A 14,402-nucleotide genomic window follows, 5' to 3' on the forward strand; every position below is an offset into this window, starting at 1 on the left:
TCATAGAGATCACAACAGACTGTCATGCACACAGCCAGAAGCCAGCGAGAAGAACTTAGGCCGGTTTCGCTCTACGAAATAAAGAACAGCAACAACAGAGGATTAAGCGTAAGCCCTTTACGGCTGGAACACCACCACTCGGTCTGTCCAAAAGCCATCGTACTACATTATCATCACACTGAAACCCGTCGATGATTCGTATTCCTACATACGAACATGGCAAGCTTTCGTATGTGAGAGTAATCTGCCGCAGGACACATTTTTTGACGCAGGATATCTGATGTCCTTGTCTCTCCATATGTTTGATGTGAGCAGGGGAGGGGTTGTTTTCTATTGGTGCAAGCTAAACAGGATGCCTGGATGTTGACAGGAAAAAATAATGATGGTCACTCCTTTGATCTCCCACATATGTTCAAACTCTCTGGCAGTCTGGCTCTCATATCCCCCCATTCAGACAAAGGGAGAGAGTTGGCCGTTGAAAGTGATTGTGTCAACTTATAAGTCGCTTTCTTCTTCTGCTTCTTCACCAGTTTAGCGTCTGGAGAAAACATTCCCTGAAGGCAAAGCCGGAGGGTTCTTCTGAGGAGCGAAGCCACCTAGTCTGTTTGTCTATTCAATGGTTGGTTCCCTTATTTTGCTTTCTACCTGTCTTCTATGGATGACAGCAAATTGGGTTTACATTACTCAATATGCAGAGCTGTCATTAAGGCTTCCATCACTGCTACTTAATAAATACAAATATATGATCTTATTATACATCCCTTATCCTTCCAAATGCATCTATAGTGTGGCCATTGTTAAATACTGGATTTAACAAAGACAATTAGATCAATCCAGGTTGATTAATAAATTAGTTAAAACACTCAACAGCTAATTTCATCATTTTTAAAATAAATGATTAAAATCACAAGTTGGCAGTCTGGCTCTCATATCACCTCATTCAGACAAAGGGAGAGAGTCCCTTTGGGGCTGTTGATAGTGATTGTGTAATGTACACCTTACTATTACTGGGTTGGACCCTATTTATCCTTCAGAAGTGCCTTTATCCTTCGTGGCATAGATTCAATAAGATACTGGAAATATTCCTCAAATATTTTGGTCCATATTGACATAAAAGCGTCACACAGTTGCTGCAGATTTGTCGGCTGCACATCCATGATGTGAATTTCCTGTTCCACCACATCCAAAAGGTGCTCTATTTGATTGATATCTGGTGATTATGGAGGCCATTTGAGTTCAGTGAACTTATTGTCATGTTCAAAAAACCAGATAACTTGCACTTTATGACAGCGTTATTCTGCTGGAAGTAGCCATTAGAAGATAGATACACTGTGGCCATAAAGGGATGCACATGGTGAGCAACAATACTCAGGTAGGCTGTAGCATTGACAGGATGCACAGTTGGTACTAATGGACCCAAAGTGTGCCAAGACAATATCCCCCACACCATTAAACCACCACCACCACCACTAGCCTGAACTGTAAATATAAGGCAGGATGGATCCATGCTTTCAGGTTGTTGACCCCAAATTCTGACCCTACCATCCAAATGTCGCAGCAGAAATCGAGACTCATTAGGCTAAGTAATATTTTTCCAATCCTTCTATTGTCCAATTTTGGTGAGCCTGTGCAAATTTTAGCCTGTTTCCTGTTCTTCACTGACAGGAGAGGTACATGGTGTGGTCTTCTGTTGCTGTAGCCCATCCGCCTCAAGGTTAGATATGTTGTGCATTCAGAGATGCTCTTTTGCATACCTTGGTTGTAATAAGTGGTTATTTGAGTTACTGTTGTCTTTCTATCAGCAAGAACCAGTCTGGCCATTGTCCTCTGACATTAACAAGGCATTTGCGCCCACAGAACTGCCACTTACTGGATATTTCCTCTTCTTCTGACTATTCTCTGTAAACCCTAGAAATGGTTGTGCATGTAAATCCCTGTAGATCAGCAGTTTCTGTATTACTCAGACCAGCCCGTCTGGCACCAACAAGCATGCCATTCAAAGTCACTTGAATCACCTTTACTTCCCCATTCTGAGGCTCAGTTTGAACTGCAGCAGGTCGTCTTGACCTATACGCCTAAATGCTTTGAGTTGCTGTCATGTGATTGGCTGATTAGAAATTTTGCGTTAAAAAGCAGTTGGACCTAATAAAGTGGCGAGTGATTATAAGTAATTTCTTCTGCTGCTTCTTCACCAGTTTAGACGCCAGGAGAATACATTCCCCGAAGGCAAAGCCGCAGGGATCCTCAAAGAAGCAAAGCCACCTAGTCTGTTAGCCAATTCATTGGTTGATTCCCGCTTTTTACTTCTGCTAGAGATGACAGCAAATTGCCACGGGTTTACATTACTCAATATGCAGAGCTGTCATCAATGCTTCCACCACTGCTACTTAATAAATAAAAATGCATGATCTTATTATACATCCCTAATCATATCGACTGCCTAAACCAAGCTACTACCGAATACACAGCAAACTAGTAATTTATTGATCTAAAAGTGTCAAAGCTTTGTTAATAGTGAAAATTGTTCATTAAACTACAGTATAACGTGATGATTGCATTTACCAAAGTCATTTAAATAAATCTATGATAATTGATAATTTTAGTTAACATAAAACATTTAACTGTTAATTTCATCATTTTCTAAAAAAATATTAAAATCAAAAGTGGGCAGTCTGGCTCTCATATCTCCCCATTCAGACAAAGGGAGAGAGTTGGCGATTGAAAGTGATTGTGTCAATGTATAAATCATTTCTTCTGCTGCTTCTTCACCAGTTAAGACGCCAGGAGGAAATGTTCCCTGAAGGCAAAGCCGGAGGGTTCCTCTGAGGAGCGAAGCCACCTAGTCTGTTAGTCTATTCAACGGTCGGTTCCCCTTTTACTTTCTACCTGTCTGCTTATCTAGGGATGACAGCAAATTGCCATGGGTTTACATCACTCAATATGCAGAGCTGTCATCAAGGCTTCCATCTCTGCTACTTAGCATATCGTCTAACAAAAGACCCTCCACACAGTGGGGATAGGTTTTACACTTTTACTGGCCGACCATGTTATTATCATCTAATTTACAAAGACAAGATGATAATTACATGCAATTAGAATTATAAACCTGCCATAGTGTGTGCGGTAAGCCTCAGGTAATACCATCAAGAGGACTCTCATTGGTGCATATTGTGCCCCAAGTTCCTCCTAAAGCTTTAAATTATCATATTACATAACACTTTGCAACTTTACTATATTATTAGCTACATATAAAATAAGGGGCTTGGACGTATCTGTAGGTTGAGAGTAGCAGTTAGTTTTAAAATGACTGTAAATGATTTGAACAAGTTATGTTAAAATGAAAGAATTTTCAACAATGGAAAAAAGGAGGATCTTGCGCTTAGTTCCATTCATGTTTAACACCATCTCGAGTTAATCATATGCTGTAAAAAAAATTGCTTCCTTTTTTGTTGTTGAATCAAATATACGTTAATAGTCTTCTAAACTTACATCGGTTTCACGGACTAAATAAACAGTAAAGTTATATATATATATATATATATATATATATATATATATATATATATATATATATATATATATATATATAAAACCAAAATTACTTAAGTGAAGTTTATTTATAAACCAATTTCGAGAGGATCATGTGCTTATGATTTACCACAGCCGGTCTCACATTGTAAATAACCAAAGTCTTCATTCAACATATATCATTATCTGGTAGAAACCCTCTTTTCCTCCTTTTTTTCTCATAAATTGGGCGGCACGGCGGCCCAGTGGTTAGCACTGTTAGCCCCACAGCATGAACACTGCTGGTCCTGGTCCTCGTCAGGCCGGTGGGTGTTTCTGTGTGAAGTTTGTATGTTTTCCCCATGTCCATGTGGCGACCCCCGGGTTCTCTGATTTCTTCCCACCATCCAAACATATGCATAATACATAACAGAATTACCAAAAAAGGCACTTTGTCTAGCTCCCTTTCTTCCCAAAGTAATTTACCTTAGCCAGTTCTGCCAGGGAGTTTTCAAGACATACCTGAGCTCAAGCTCCCCTCCTGCTTTGCGAACGGGAAAGATCCTTGAGTACAGGGCTCTCTCCCAGAACAGCATGACAAAACAAGCTCATGATAAATCATCAGCTAAGCATGATCTCTTCAAATGAGGACTTCAACCTCATTTGGTTATCCTGATGAAGGCAAGTGTTTGCCAAAATACGTAGGTGCAGTTTTAAGGAATAGCCATGGCAATAAAGGCTTTTAAAATATATATTTTTCCACATTTTTCAATTGCCTTTCCTAGGATTTTCTTTTGCTGTTTATTCTGATAAATCCCTTACCCAAAGAGCACAGATACATTAATTAAGCTACCCCTGATAACTTTTGGTTTGATTGGGGATTTCAAACTGTCTAGCATTATATACAGTCTTTATTTATTATTGTTAAAATGAATTTATTTTTTATTCTTATTTTTTTTTTCATTTAACAATTGTATTAGTATTGCATAAGGTTGAACGGTTGAAGTCAGAATTATTAGCCCCCCTAAATTATTAGACCGCTTGTTTATTTTATCCCCAATTTCTGTTTAACGGAGAGAAGATTTTTTCAACACATTTCTAAACATAATAATTTTAATAACTCATTTCTAATAAATTATTGATTTTTTCTTTACCATGATGACTGTAAATAATATTTCACTAGATATTTTTTAAGACACTTCTATACAGCTTAAAGGGACATTTAAAGGCTTAACTAGGTTAAGAAAGTAACTAGGCAGGTTAGGGGAATTAGGCAAATTATTGTATATCAATGGTTTGTTCTGTAGATTAACGAGAAAAAATATAGCTTAAAGGGGCTAATCATTTTGTCCCTAAAATGGTTAATAAAAAATGCTAAACTGCTTTAATTCTAGCGGAAATAAAACAAACAAGACTTTATCCAGAAGAAAAAATATTATCAAACATACTGTGAAAATGTCCTTGCTTTGTTAAACATAATTTGGGAAATATTTAAAAAAGAAGAAAAAAAATTGAAGCGGGCTAATAATTCTGACTTCAACTGTATATTAATCAAACTTCTTCTCTGAGTGTGATACTCCTTGCATACTAATGAAGGATTTTTGCAAAAGGAGATGGAGCTGATGGAAATGCAAAGGCCTGAATGTCAGAAATTTACTTTAACTCTGCAGCTAAACGTCTTGTGAGCAGAAATGGATTGAAACTGAACACAAATACTTGCAGCTGAGAAGTCTATGCTTTTAATGCTGTGCAGATAATTCATAGAAGAGGAAGTATGTATGAGGGCGGCCAGCGAAGCACTGGAGAATGATTGACAAGTGACAAATTCCACTAAACTTCACTTGTTAATATTAGCTGTGAATAAATTCTTGAGTCAGGAAATGTAGAATTGTTGCGCACCTGCTGAATGTAATTAGGTCCTTAAGAATTCTGTTCACCAAATCAATCATTTGTACCTAATTAAATTAATAATATTTTGACATTGAAGAAAACCCTCTATTTATTGAACATGCATGAAGAAAACCCTCTATTTATTGAACATGCATGGAATTGGAAGATTATTCCAACATTATATAATAATTTATGATATTTATAGTATCTTGGAAAGTAGTTTTTAATTTTTCTTTTTGATATACTGCAAACAATTTCAAGATTATCTTCTTTTATGACTTTTATGTATTATACAATAAAATAATTTAATTTTTTTTTTCATACTTAAAAAACATAAGTAAATTAAAAAAGAAAGGGTACGCTGGACAAAACAATGGGTTAGGAATTATTTTGTTTGAAAAAAAGAAGAAGCAGAAAACAAGAACAAAACAAACAAAAAACACTGTAAAAAAGTAGACAACTTAAAACTACAACTTGTTTCACAGCTTTTTTGAGTTGACTCAACTTTTAACCCAAGTACTGCACTTGACTTGGTTAAAATTGAGTCAATTAAAAACGCTCTGCAGCAATTAAAATAATGAGTCAACTTGTTGTTTAACAGTGCACAGAAAATTGAACAAAAAACAAAACCAAACAAAACAAAAACAATCACAACAAAATCAAACAGAACAAAAAAGAACTAAAATAAAAGGAAAAAGAAAGGAAAAAAGCAACACACAAAAAAACGAACAAAAAAACCTGATAAGACTATGGAAGGGAGACAGAAATATGGCCCACCCACCATTGCAGCAGAGCATTACAGAGAGAATGTTACCCTTAATCCTCTGGCCTTGAGGTCAACTGTACCTATTCATTCACTAAAGCGTCATATCAGGAATTCTTCACAAACCAGTTCCCGATTTCATGGCGAATTTCCACCCAGGACTACATCTGTATGGGGGCTGTAAAGGCAGCCAGCAGGAGTGGGCTTCTCTGGATTAGGCCTGCTCATCAGTTTATCATTCATCATTGGGCAGGGGGACAGCAGAGAGGTGGAGGACCCAAATCCCTAATTCTCCGCAGCCATACCTTCCTTTGTAGGGACCAGGATTAACGAGGGCCCCTGCAAAAACCTGATGAGTTTAAAGCTGGGGTGAAAGACAGCACAGAGATCAGGAGAGAGATACCATTAGAGACCTCCATAAATCAAGCCATCCTTAAGGTAGAGGCACGGCGGTTTAAAGACCAGCTGTACTTTTTAACCTCCACCTTTATTTCCACTTCGGTTATGTACGACCGGAGGCGACGGAATTTATCCACCCTCCCTTTGCACTCCTGGAGTGGCGTGGACATGGGGATTGTGCCCTAATGAGATCAAGCTTCTTGGACTTTATTGAAAAAGATCTCCAGCTCTTGTTGCTTTGGGCAAGATTTTGCAAAAAGAGCGGAAGACAGGCAGAATGACAAAAACAACTGCAGGAACGTCGGCTGAATTTACCGACTTGGCGGCTCGGGTGCTCTTTAACTCCTCTGAAACGGATAGCCTTGCGGCCGCCATGCCTCGCAGACCGCTAATGATTGAGCTAGCTAGAATTTACAAGTGGAACCAGATTTTTAAGAGAAACATTGATGAGGCACAACACCTTGCACGGCTCATGAATCAGTCTCTTAGCTTTTTTCATTGCCTGAAAGATTTACTGGCACATTAGGAAAACTAGGGGAGTGACAGAATTAAGGAAGCAGGAATGTAAACGGACTCGGTTGGGAAATGTCAGTAGATTTAGTTTATAGCTCTCGTCTCAAACGCAGACGTGATTTACTCCTCGTTTGCTATGCTGGTTGAGTTCCCCCACCGGGTGGCAAAATTTGCCGCAAGTTGCCCACAATAAAACCCTGCGTTAGCTGCTGATACGGGACATTGATTTACAGGCCAAGTATTACAGCTGACAGACAGCTATCAAAAGATTATGACAGGTAAGGCATGTTTCAGCAAACAGCCTTTAATCAAATTCGTTCCCTCTCAGAAATAAGCTCTTGAGGACATTAGTTTGATCCAGTAAAGAGTGAGAACCTGGGTGTCTTCCAGCAAACAGCTTTCTGTAAATGTGAGTGGCGGTGTGCTGCTCTTTAAAGGGCACGAGGGAGCTGTCTCTTTAAAATGAAAGGCGAGCGGTGGTGGAAGAGATGTGCAAAAAATTTTTTATCTGTAACAATAACAAAATGAAAACACATTTCCGCACTGTGAACATATCAAAGGACGATTTGGCTAAGTTTCCTTTTTAGGTTTTGCAGTGGATCCAGGCATCCTGAAGTATTCAGTTTTGCAGATGTAACTGATGCGGATGTTGTCTTGCTAACCTCAAAGTTGAGATTTGGGTTTATATGCTCACCAGTGATTTTAAACCAAACTAGTAAATACAATATTAGTACAGTACCTGTAATAACTGAACATAAATACATAAATAAATATTTCAGCCAGTTGCCCAAATAAATATTTAAAATTTTCATGTATAGTTTAGGTTATGCAGTAAGTAACCAAGAATGCACTTTGTAAAACACAATTACTAATAATAGAATGTAAAATTATTTGTTTAATAAATAAAATCAATACAAAGCAACTCAAATAATAAGAACATACAATACCAGGACCGTTTACTCAGATTATTGTATTCTCTTATTTATTATTAGATTTTTATGACTTTTGTTACTGGTATCCTTGTTTTTGTCCTTTTTGTTTTTGTTTGTATGTTCAACTTTTTTTTTTTTTTGATTTGTTTGTTTTTATGAATATTAAAACCAATAAACAAAGAATATATATATAAAAAAACATAAAAAATATATTTTTAAATATAAATTTTAATCTGCAATCATAATATATTAATTTAAAATATTTTGAATATTTTTCCTAAAATGATCAAATATTGCATTTAAAAATGACATTTTAGTCAGTGCGGGTGGATTGTTTAATTAGTTATGTACTAACAATTAAAACCCCTAGTTAAGTTAGTAATGTTAGTTAGTAATGTTAACATCATAATTTTTGATACATTACAAAAAGTTGTATCTACTATCATTAATATCAATATATTAAAATTATTAGTTTATTTTTTTTTAATCTAGATTAATATTGGAATTAATCTAGATTAAAAATGACTCATTTTTAATCTACCAAAGGCATTCAGAATATGTGTGCTACCCAAATAGTAAGTCTTCGAGAACGGGTTTCTCAAGCCAGGTGGCGCATTAGACCAGTGGCTCATCTCCTGTTTCCAAAATGCATCACAAACTGCTTGAGAAATTGTTTTACTATGAAAATTGGCAATGAAAATAAATGATGTTCAATAAGATGTACTTGTGTTTACTAACTGTTTATTCAATTAAACATGAATTTTGAACTGTAGGCCTACATAAGCTCGAAACAGCGATTTTTGATCACCTTAATCCGACTAAAGTCGCAACTGAACTAAACAGAAATGGAATTAGGACAGCTTAAGTATGCATATATTAGTGGTATTATTGAATTAAACACAGCGATCAGTAAACACCCCCATGTAAGACTTTTTGCATATTTTCAATCAAGATCCACACATGCGGCTGTCCATAAAGTACCGCACACACACATACACACACACACACACACACACACACACACACACACACACACACATACACACACACACAAAACACACACAAAAACACACATCGCGAAATGCGGAAGTTTTTTTTCTTTTCATTTGGCGTGCGTTATTAAATTTCATTACACTCTCACCAGTCCCTACTCCTTATTTGCGTCTAATACCCCAGTTTGTTACGGTGGCATGAATGAAATGTTCATGAACTGACGAACTGCAGTTAAAGTCAGGCATCCTGCTGATTTGATTCAGAAGGGCACTTTTTGTCAGATGGCTTACCGGTCAGGTATACATCCGCACTAAAATATTAAGGTGAAAATCATCATTAAGGTGAAAATCATCATCAGCTCCCAACCCAACTTTGGGAATAGATTAAAGGCAATACTTTTTTATTGCGTTAATGCCGATAATGGCCCACCACTAATTAAAAGATATATGAAAAACATGTATTTTTATATTACGTAACAGGCATGAGCTAATATGAAGTAACAATGAACAATGAGTACGTTTACAGTACATGGACACCAATGTGTTTTTTTAGGGCTTATGGGCTTAGGCTTTTATTGTAAATTCTTAGAAAAAGATCACGTATGTATGGGTGTGGCCAATGGAGGACTGGAGAATGATTGACAAGTGACAAATTGCACTAAACTGTGAATACAAGTTAATATCAGCTGCCTATATACAGTAAGTTGAAATTAGGAAATGGGAACTGTTGCGTATCCCTGAATGTAACTTTAGCATTTCATTGTGGATGACAAAATTCTGTGAATCGAATTATTCATGTGTATACAATAAATTGCTAATATGTTAAACATTGAAGAAAAACAACTCCTGACCTTTTTTACTGAACAAACATGGAATTGATTAATTATTCCAACAATACACACACGGCTGTTTGACACTATTCTTTGCACATTCTCAAATTAAGTAAATTATTTATCTGATTTATCAATCAGACGACTCCTTAACCACTATAAATAACCAGAGTATCTTACTTCAGCTATCTTCTTCTTGAAGAATCCCCCCTTCCACTCCTACTCCTCCCATTTCCTTGTCAGGGCAGCACAGAGGCCTAGTGGTTAGCACCACGGCCGCACAGCAAGAATGTCACCGGCTCGGACACTTCCTGGTCAGGTCGGCATTTCTGTGCAGAGTTTGCATGTTTTTCTCGTGTTTGCGTGGGTTTTCACCGGGCTCTCCGTTTTCCTCCCACAGACCAAAAATATGTAACATAAATAAATTGACAAATCTAAATTGACAGCATAGACACTTCATAGCATCAATTTACTTCCAACATTAACAAGCAGGGGAGTTCTCGAGATCTACCTGAACTTGGACTCCCCTCTCGCCCTGCAACGGGAGGAAGCCCCGGTCTCGAGGATCTCACGAGTTCAGGGCTCTCTCCCGGGACAGCATGCCAAACAAGCTCCATAATCAATCATCAGCTAAGGGCAAACTTTTGAAATGAAATTCCAGAGGAAATGTTGATGACGCAGTGACCCAATGACGTTAATCAAATTATGTGCTAAAACATGTAAAACGGGATCATGAAAGGGATATTTATAAAGCAACTCATGCAAACACCTTAATTATATTATTGTCATTTTTTAAATTAAGGGAAATAATTCGACTACTGATATCCATGTAAATGAAGCCAGTGAATTATGATCAACAAAATCTGCAATTTATATTGTAACAATGTTACAAAAGATCTGCTTATCATTAATGGTTCATTATAAGATATTGTTGTAAAGTGTGATCATTAAAACTAATTTTCATTAATAGTTTAAGCACAAAACCAAACTAAAAACTAAACTGAACTAAATTATAATGTTAATTGTAATTTGGCCAAGACACCAATTAAATACATTCAACCTAATTCAGTTTCCACCAGATTCACTCCTTTCAACCCCACTTAACAAAGCATTGTTTGAAAGTGAAGCTGTAGAGGAAACATTTGTTATGTCTTCCTCCAAACCACAATATGTGCTGCTCGTTTTGTACTCCCCAGCACTTTTTGCACAAACACACCTTTTTCCGCCACAAATCAAACACCTCCATACCAAGCGGCCATGTCTAATGATCAACTCCCTCCATATTCTGGTGCTTCAAGAAGCAGTCAATGACTTCTCAGTTCAAAATGAACTCTGTAAGGTCATGACACAGGATGAAGAGGAAATGGTGATGACAAACAAAGGTCCCAGCAAACTCTATCTCCTGGCCCACAGCCGGAGAACAGCCACACTCCAAACTCCTGACTCCTCGGGGAGGTCAAACTGGGATTTCTCCAGGACTTCCCAAATCCATAGACACCTCTCCTCTAATATGTGAAAAGTAGAAGTTAGTTTGAAATGTAATGCAAAAAGTGAGAAAAGGTTACCTCAAGATAAAATCGTGTAAATTTTAAATGTAAACTTTTCATTCAAATCAATTATGAGTTAAAAATTAATTCATACTAAAAAAATAAATCTTTCCCAGTGATGGGTTGCAGCTGGAAGGGCATCCGCTGCATGCGTAAAACATATGCTGGATAAGTTGGCGGTTCATTTGGCTGTGGCGACCCTTGATTAATAAAGAAATTAGGCCGAAAAGAAATTAAATGAATGAATGAATAAACAAAGAAATCAAAAGTATAGATACATTTTTAAATAATGAAAATTATATTATACGATCTATATCTATGAAAAAAAGCTAACAACAAATAAACAAACAAACAATATTAAGAATAACACATGATGCATTTTTATGTTATATGATTTATATTTATAAAAAAAAGCTAACAATGAATACATAAACAAATAAACAAACTTAGGCACAAAACATGACAAAATTAATGTTATATGATATTTTTTAATGGAAAACAAATGTAAGTAAATGAATGATTGATTGAATGAATGAATGAATGATGAATGAATAAATAATGCAAAATTATGTTATATGATCTATATCTATGAAAAAAGCTAACAATAAATAATTAAAGAAACAAACTTAGGAAAAATACATGATGCAAATTCATATTATATGATCTATTATAATGGAAAGTAAAAAGTAAATAAATAAATAAATAATGCAAAAATATGTTATGATCTATATCAATGAATAAAGCTAACAACAAATACATAAACAAATTTATGAACAACATATGATTCAAATTTATGTTATGGTCTATATTTATGAAAAAAGATAACAATAAATACATAAACCAGCAAACAAACTTAGGAACAATACATGATGCAAATTCATGTTATATGATCTATTTTATTAGAAAACAAATGTAAATAAATGAATGAATAAACAAACAAATAAATACATAAATACATAAATAAATAAATAAATAAATAAATAAATAAATAAATAATGCAAAATTGTTACATGATCTTTATCTATGAAAAATCTAACAAAAAACAAACAAACAAACAAACAAACAAACAAACTAACTAACTGAGCAACAAAACATGATGCAAATGCATTATATGATCTTTTTTAATGGACAACTAATGTAAATAAATAAATAAATAAATAAATAAATAAATAAATAAATAAATAAATAAATAAATAAATAAATAAATAAATTCAAGTTATATGATCTACATTGTAAAAAATGCTGGGTTCTACACAATTCCTTCATGTTGTCCCATGTTGTTCAAATTTAGGTAGATTGAACAAAGCAATTAAGTTGCACCCTCCTTTCCCAAAACAATAAATAAATAAGTATTGTGTTTATTCAGCTTATGTTAAACAGTAATAAGTAGTTTGAACAAGCAGCAAAAATTATTTGAGTGTATATCAAATACATAATTAAACAAACAAACAAACAAACAAACAAACAAACAAACAAACAAACAAACAAACAAACAAACAAACATATATATGCATAGTATATAATGCAAATGCACGTTCTATGATGTATTTCAATTTAAAAACAAATGTAAATAATTAAAAAAGTAAATAAATAAATAAACAATGCAAACAAAGAACAAAACAAAAATCAAAAGAAAATCAAAAATATAATTAAACAAAAAAAATAAAAAAAAATAAAGAAATATTAAACACAAAAGCCAGCAAAACGAAAAGCACTAAACAAAATAAAAATTAAAGCAGAGAAAAAAAAAAGATTCTCCAGGCCTTCCCAAATCCATAGACACCACTCTTCTCTTCTCCCTTCCCTGATGTTATCAGGGGCCGGGACCTGCTGTTGGCCCCTTTGTGGCTCACAGCCCCGGTTTCCGTCCGCACACGTGTGTGTCACATTATCTGTCAAGAGGCCAGACGCCATTTCCTGCATTTTGGAAGAGGGGACAGGAAAGGGAAAGAACGCACGGACTGACATCCAGGGAGGGACGTGTGTGGAGGTACATGTAATGTTGCTCGACCCAGGATTTCATATAAAAAATGTTGGCTCCATTGAATGGGTAATTCTGTTAGACTCGAATCCGTGAACAATGCGAGCAGGTTTAATGGGCTGTTTGTAAGCATATGGTTTTTACTGAGGTCAAAGGGCACGATGAGACTGAAGTTGGCAAGAACGCAGATGAAGATTTGGAACAGCACTACATTTTTTGAATGGTAATATTAAAGCTTCCACTTCAGGGTAAAAAAAAATAATAACAAAAAAAATAAGACAAAATTTCTAGAAACAAATTGATGATAAATACAAAAGATAAAATTAATACAAATAAATATGAAAATATGTTAAGCTCAAGAATAAGAGATATTAAGTTATAATTAAGAGTTATAATGTTTTGATTATGGATGGTAGTGTAAAAGTCATATTATAGAGAATGAATGAAAGAATGAATTAATGTAAATAAACAAACAGTGATAAAATGAGATGCAATGTTGAAAAGATGAGACAATTTACAAATTACATCGTGAAATATAGTAAGTTACATTGTGAAAAACAAATTCATTCATTTTCTTTTCAGCTTAGTCCCTTTATTAAACCTGGGATCGCCTCAGCAGAATGAACCGCCAACTTATCCAGCATATGTTTTACGCAGCGGATGCCCTTCCAGCTGCAACCCATCACTGAAAAACACCAATGCACTCCCAATCACACACATACACTACAGCCAATTTAGCTTACCCAATTCACCTACAGCATGTCTTTGGACTTGTGGGGGAAACCGGAGCACAGGGAGTAAACCCATGCGAACACGGGGAGAACATATAAACTTCCACACAGAAATGCCAACTGCACTGTAAAAAATAAATCCATAAAATTTACGGTAAATAAATGGCAGCTGTGGTTGCCAGTACTTTACTGTAAAAACACGGGACAAACCATAAAAAGTCATTTTTCATTTTTACGGTAAATTACTGTATTTTAACAATTTATCAAGGTAATATGTCTGCATTTTGAATGATCAACATCTACACATCTTTTGTTAC

This window comes from Danio rerio, chromosome 18 (assembly GCF_052040795.2).
Source record: "Danio rerio strain M-AB ecotype USA chromosome 18, GRCz13ab, whole genome shotgun sequence".
In the NCBI taxonomy this organism is placed as follows: domain Eukaryota; kingdom Metazoa; phylum Chordata; class Actinopteri; order Cypriniformes; family Danionidae; genus Danio; species Danio rerio.